Consider the following 7,349-nt stretch of genomic DNA (forward strand, 5'->3'; position numbering starts at 1 on the left):
TATATCGTTATCGGACGATAGAATTCTTATATCGGGATATGAGATTTTGGTCATATCGCACAGCCCTAGTTCTAACACAAATACAAATTACAGATTATGCAGCACTTATTCAACAACAGCTGGTATAAAGCTGTTGTTACATCACTGTGCACAAAGCGACCAATTAGGTGAGTGTAAAAGTGCTGGAATGCATCTGAGGGCTTTTATTGTGAAATGCAGGAACAGGAAGAAACCCGCTTTGCCAATGTTTAGAAAAAGTTGGTGCATATGTTCTAGTGACAGACATCACTTCTGGATCCAGAAACCAGTGGGCGATGTCGCAGTAGCTGTGTCCATCTTTTATATACAGGCTTCCGTTCTGATGAATGAAAATGTGTTTAAAGTAGATTTAGTTTAGTTTTTGTTATAATTTGATGATGTAATGTTTAATATTTTGCATCAATCCCTGCTGACATCACAGACTTTGTCTTCTGATAATCTTTATCTGATTCAGACAAGACAGCTAACCGAGAAAATAATCTGCAGATTAATCAATAATGAAAATGTTCTCTAGCACAGATTGAGCTCCAACTACCATTTAGCAATAAAACTGCAGATTACCTGAGAAAACCAAGAATACCAAAAAACATGACACTGATTATCACAGCCTGACCTTCACAGAGCACTGCTGCAAACGATTATCATTTTCATTATCAGCGGGCAGCTTTAACTCTGAGACACGGTGCCGCTTTCAAGGTGATGCATCTCATTTAGTCTTAACTCCAGCCCCATTATTCACTTTATAATAAAACAAGAGGAAATAAATCAGCAGGTCTTCCTTTTCAGATGCATAAATCCGCAGAGATTTGCATTCTTTACAGGATTGTGCTTGAAACAAATGGTGACATTTGTGCTCAAAATAATGAAAAATACATTTAGAACAACTAAGACATTTAACATGCGGGGCAAGAAACCCCTCACACTTTAAATTATGAATAAAAATGAGTTGAAATGAACTAAATCCACAGGTTGTTTATTTGTATTTACTGTTCTTAAGTTTCTAAACTTTTATTTACTGTAAAGTTGAACTTCTAAACTAACCGAATCTGTTTTCCAAATGAATAAAAACGACAAATGACTGAAAATATGAATACATGAAAAGAAGAATTAACACTTAAATGGATTAATAACACATAAAGGTGGAAAAGTGCAGTAAAAGTACCTCAGTCATAATAACAGCATTAATAACTATGTGTGCTCCGCTCTGATTGGATCCCGTTACCGGAGATGACTCACCTGTACAGGACCGGAGGAAACCGTGAGTCTCGTGGAAGCCACACGATGCCCCGCTCACTCTCTCTCCATGTCCACCTTCAGTCAAATCAAACAAATAAACAAACAAAGGCACGCGGGGCAGCAGCCTCTCTTGGTTCCGGTCCCGGTGCGGGCCTGTCGGTACCGGGACAGCCGGGCAGAGAGGGTGGGGGTGGAGGGATTTGGGTGGGGGCGCTGCTGCCTCACAGAAAAGTTCCAGCGTACACTAACCGGAGCTGCTCCCGGGAATAACGGCAGCACCGGCGCCTCGAGCTCAACTTTTCTCCGGGCTGACGTCACCGTCCGGTGAGCCCAGGCTGGGGAAAGTTGAGGCCCGCCGCTGGCTGCTGGGGCGGTGAATCACGGCAGCTCCGGGACAGCCCGTCGCTGGAAAAAGTTGCTAATCCGGTGGTCAGTCCGCCTCCTCGCGCTCCTGTCCGCGTGGAGCGGGCCTCGAGCGGCGAGCCGGGAGTGAGCGGAGAGTTTGAACGGAAAAATGGAGGAAAAGGAGAGAGAAGAGAAGGGGAGAGAGGCGGAGAGGCTGGCCGGTGGCCTGGCCGCGCGGCGGGTGAGTGCGTGTGTGTGCGGGCGCGTCCCCGTGACGGAGCTGGGACGCTCACAGACAGACAGACGGACAGAGGTCTCACTCTGCTCGCACACGTGACTTATGATACTTTTAGTTACATTGTAGTTGTCCGCGCGGGACTTTGTAACAAAAACGTAACAAAGTGTTACTTTTACCACCACTGATGAAAAAACTAGTAAAAGCGTTCATCATTAAAGATGCTCATAAGCAACATGACAACCGGAACAAGGAGCTACATTATGGTTGAACACGTCATGCCAGTGTTTCCACGTTGAAATGAAGCTGATCTGAGCTTCTCTATAAATAAGTGCATTACATTTTAAACATGCTTCTCTTTGTGCTCAACTAAAAACCTTTATGTTTAATAAATAACGCACATAATTCAGAATACATACATAATTTAATTAAAAACTGAAAATCGTCCAGTGCTGCCGTGACAGTGGTCACTTGCTCTGGGATCAGTGGGGAACGTACAGGCATGAGCCGCTAATGAACTCTGAGTCTACAGGATCGCTAACTGAAGGCCTGGTGGAGTGAATCATCTCACTCCGAGACGATCTCTGGCGCCATGTCGTCCCTGATGGTGGAGGAGTTAAAGGAGCAGTCCGTCTGTTTCCCAGACCACAGTCACCCTGAGGGTTGATCAGCTGTTGTAACTGATGCAATCCAAACTGAGTGATTCAATCTAAGATGGACTTCTGAGCAACGCTCCAGAGACTGTAGGAAAACTGCTGTCTTATCATTTTAATCAAGATAGTAAATTCCAGCCATACTTGAACAGAGTCATGTCAAATATTAGTGTTTTGTGGGAAACGTGCAGCATCATGCCTCCGGCAAAGATAAGATCGATGTGATCTTCATTTTTTACAGAAACCATCGCTTTTGATGTCCACTATAATAAAAATTCATAAATTACATTAGATTCAGCAGATGTTGCAGAACTTCATTAAGAATCTGTCAGTTTTCAGGTTCAGAGTATAGTAGTGGGAGCTGTGTGCACATTCATGGGTTTACTGCACACAGGAGCTACTGATAGTTAATTTAGCTATTCTTAACAACTGGAAAAATCTGAAAAATACACGACTGTATTTGTGTTAATGGGCAGAGCGAAATATAAGAAATACATCTCTGTGTAATGCTTAAAACTGAACAGCACCACAGTGTGATTAAAGTAAATTAACTTCTCTGTTTGATGAGTAAACACGTTCTTATCTTGTGTCTTTCTGTATGCGTGTTTAAGGTAAAACATCACAAGTGTGCCTGTGTGTGTTTTATGCTGTTTACACAGTCATGCTGTGGCGACTTGACTTCATTTAACGGACAAAAAGCACATCCCCATAAGACAGGTTATTCCGTTTCTGGGTGAGGACTTTAGGGTGGGAGTCCCGGGAAAGGTTGGAAGTTGTGTGACGTCCTCTGAAAAAAAAAAAAAAAAAAAAACCTACTTTGTGTGTCTATTGTTTCTCTGTCTTTGTGAGGACTGTGGGCAGTCCTCCTTTGGGACCTTTAAAGGACTGCTGGAGGGGTCAGTTCTGGTTTTCAAGGACATGTGACTCTATTATCTCAGGGAGGGTCCTCACAAAGTACGAGCTTGAGTGTGTGTGTGTGTGTGTCTATAAAACAAGAGAAGGTGGAGTCAGGAAACACCTGGAAGTCAGGAAACACACACACACACACACACACACACACACACACACACACACACACACACATATACATTACAGAGTTTCTGTCAACATGCTGCTGATTGTGCCTGACCTTTGACCTCCTTGTGACTCATAGCATAGTTGAAAGTGGATTGGTCCACATTTTGCCTCCTTCAGGAAGGCCTGGGATTGTCCTGTGATGTCATAAATTTGAGGTGGAGCTCAGAGGTCAAAGGTCAACACTTTGCCGAGTTAAAGGGAAAATCCCCACAGCTGCTGCGCCCTCTGCTGGACACCACTGAACATTACAGCACAGTGTCTGCATCACTACTGATAGGCAGTCAAAATCAAAACATGAAACTTTATAGAACTCCTACTCTCTGGATTTCATGTTTTATAATGAGGGGTTACAATTATTTGAATTAAATTATTCGTTAAATTATATAATTACATTATATAATTACATTATTTAAAAATGGCCTCAGATATGACATATTAAATTTTGTTCTTATCGATATAAAAAACACATGGACCTGGAGGTTTGAGATGTTCTAGATGTTTGTGGCTGCAGCTGAACTAAACAGTGAGTGAATTTTTAGGATGGCACGAAAATGCATCTTTGGAAAGTAAATAAGTGCTCTTCATTTAACACAAGACAAAAGGAACCAGAGCAAAAATACTTTTTATTAAAAATCCTAATTATCTTGTTTTAATGATCACAGGGAGACTCAAATGGCTTAAATCCAAATCCATTTCATGGCCACTTCCTCAGTACAGGTATTTCAGAATTGCTCCTTAGAGTCCTGCTTCAACTATTCTTTATGTGAAAAAATCATGCATTTGCCCAAAACAAAAACAAAACCTGGCCCCTAACATTTTCACAAAGTGAAATATTATCATTACACAAACTTTAAACTATGTTTTAAAAGGTTTTACTGTTTTTCCCCTCATTTTTGTTGCTGTTTTCCAACCTCAGAGCCACCACAGAGACTCATATAGCTTTGTATTTGTGTTTATTTGATGGCACATATTAACATTGCAGCATTTAAACACGTATACAGCTGATGCAGTGCATACAGGATTTCTAGCCAAAGCTAATTTGTAGGTCTTGCCCCTGGTTCTGCTTTTAAGACACAACATATCCATACAAGTATAGGATCAAACAGTTCAAAAGCAACAACAACAATGATAATATTCATAATAATAATAAAGTACTGACAGAGGTGTTTTTAATATTTTCTTGATGTTGGCATTTTTTCATAAAGCTAAAAGCCTCAAATAAAACCAGATTAACAGGCAGCAAAGGAAATCAGACTGTTTGTTTTTGAGTGTAGTGCCTGAAGAGGGCGCTCTTACTCTGCAGGAAAAAGAGCAGCTTTCACCCTGCAGCGTCTCATCTGCTCCATGTCGTAGCCACACGGCAGTAAGCACTGAACTTCACCAGCCCTGACAGCTGATTGTTTACACACAGTTTTCATTTCCCTATGATCTCTGAAAGTAATATTAATTGAAGTAATGCTTCAAACTAACTGAGCTGTTTCAATCATCCAGTCAACAATACAGCAGTGGAAAAGGTTTCGGTGTTTTAGGACATATTAGAAAAACATTCTGCTCTTTAAAAGGTTCTAAAATTAAGACAAAATGAAGAAGTGTGTGTGGAAAATCTGAGAATAGCTCATGATTCATTAGCTTGTAGAACCACCTTTAGCAGCAGCAACATAAAGTTTGTCCAGGATGAATTTAGCAGTCACTACATCATGATGCAGGAATCTTTGCCCTCTCACTTTTACAACTTTGCTTCAGTTTATTGCAGTTTGCAGTCATCTGTTTATGCACAGCTCTGAAGGTCCTGGCACAGGACTTCAATCAGACTGAGGTCTGGAATTTGGCTCGTTGCAGCACCTTGATCCTTTTCTTTTTCTGCCATCAAATTGTAGATTTGCTGCTGCATTTGGGATCATTGTCCTGTAGCATGAGCCAATAGGTGTTGTACAAATGGCTTCATGTTTGACTCTAGACCATGAACTCCTTTGCATACAGAGGAGTTCATGGTCCACTGAATGGCTTGAAGGTGTCCAGGTCTTGTGACTGCTGAACAAGCTAAATCATCAAACTGCCACCACGGCACAGCCATGCACATGACTGTTTATGAGGTTGGGGAAACCTGCAGTCAGCTGAGACTGAAGAAGTCACTTGGATGAGCGACGAAAAGTTTCTCCCACGAAACGCTACGTCCATATGAACAGAACCAATTTTCTTGGAGAGCCAATCTCCTAGCAACCCTTCCAAACAACCCAAACGTATTCAGCGTTGTTCTAATTGTGTTGTCATGAACTTTAACCTCTATCATGCTAATCAAGGTCAGCAGAGTCTGAGTTGTAGCTCTTGGGCTTTTGCATGTTCTCTGAGCATTGCACGCTATGACCATGGGATTAAATCCTGGAATGTCCACTCCTGGGAGTCCTGATAACTTTTCTGGATGTTTTCCACATGAGAATAATCTATCTCACTGCAAGATGATGGACCGTAGATTATTTGGAAATGGCCTTATAACTATTCTGAGACTGACGGGCAACAATAGCTGCTTCTCTCGAGATTATATCTTTCCTTTTGGCGTTGTGTTAACACACTGAAAGGTTCATCAACCCAAAACTGCTTTTACCCATCTGGAATACAATTATACTGAGTTTCTTTACACTGACTCTAGCCAGATGTTTAACGCAGCCATAACAAACTGCCTACAAAAATGATGAACCTTGGCTACACATCTGCTTCTGAATTGACGAGGTCCTCAGCGACCACCCAGAGTGTCAGAGTAGGGCCCTACCTCATCCCAACACTCAGCTTACACATTGGCTCCCCACAGATGCTGAATCCTTACTGTACACTCTTTAGTAATACCAACTTGGTCCTCAATGCCACAAAAAACTATGGAAATACTTCAGGAGAAACAGATGTGACGCTCAGCCTATATACATGAATAGCAGTTTTGTGGAGAGGGTCTCTGACTTCAGATTTCTGGGCCTGCACCTGGATGATGATCTATTCTGGAAAACTAAAATCACATCACTAGTCAAGAAGGTAAAACAACACCCTAGCTGAGGTGCTGCTTGTTCTTCTACAAATGCTCTTTTGAATGCACAGAAGATCATCACAGTTGCCACAGTAAAGCCCACAGTCTCCCAAAGGACGCATCCCACCCAGCTCTCTTTGCACTCAGTGGGACTTGATACAATTAGGTTTTAGCTTTTGTACAATGACAATAAATATTGTGACTCTGGTTGTATGCAGGTGGTTATCTGATCATCATCTTACTGATCATCAGTTAATTAACTGCATTTGATTAGCAGCTCTTTTTTTTCTCAATTCCTACATAAGCTTAGGTTTTCACTGCTTTGGCTTAATTCGTGTTAAATAAACAAGGACATGGGGGAATATGGATGTTTTTATTAATCTGAGGTGATGAACAGACTTTGCATTATGTTCTGATATCTAAAACCTTAAAACTGAAAGCGAGCACACATTTTATTGTGCGTTATCGTTATTGTTTAACTTCAGGGCCAGTGTATTTTCATCAAATAAACACATCATCATTCACTGCTGCTCAGTGCACACAGGGTCCCACTGCGACCCCTACAGGGATGAGACAATCATATTTGACCTTCAATAATAAATAAATATATAATGTAGTAAATCCAAAGAAAAAAAATTCTGTTCTGTGGAAAATAAACAGGAAGATGAATTTGGGGGAAAGGAGGGAACGGAGATGTTTCCATTTCATGTGAAATGTCCCTGAAGTTTTTATTTGCAAATAAATAAACATG

The 7,349-nt window shown here is 41.3% G+C and overlaps 1 protein-coding gene across 3 annotated transcripts in view; it reads right to left on the reverse strand.

The window, feature by feature from the left end:
• The window catches only part of LOC146635103 (kinesin-like protein KIF1C), a 33,476-nt gene extending 31,618 nt beyond the window's left edge, over positions 1-1,858 (reverse strand). For all 3 annotated transcript variants that reach the window (XM_085345244.1, XM_085345236.1, XM_085345228.1), the window contains exon 1: positions 1,276-1,858. The gene's annotated coding sequence lies outside the window, so the exon portion shown is untranslated. The remainder of the gene's footprint in view (positions 1-1,275) is intronic.
• Positions 1,859-7,349: the final 5,491 nt, after the last annotated feature.

This window comes from Diplotaxodon limnothrissa, linkage group LG3 (genome assembly GCF_057381915.1).
Source record: "Diplotaxodon limnothrissa isolate DT_005_m linkage group LG3, D_limnothrissa_male_GT1.1, whole genome shotgun sequence".
In the NCBI taxonomy this organism is placed as follows: Eukaryota; Metazoa; Chordata; class Actinopteri; order Cichliformes; family Cichlidae; genus Diplotaxodon; species Diplotaxodon limnothrissa.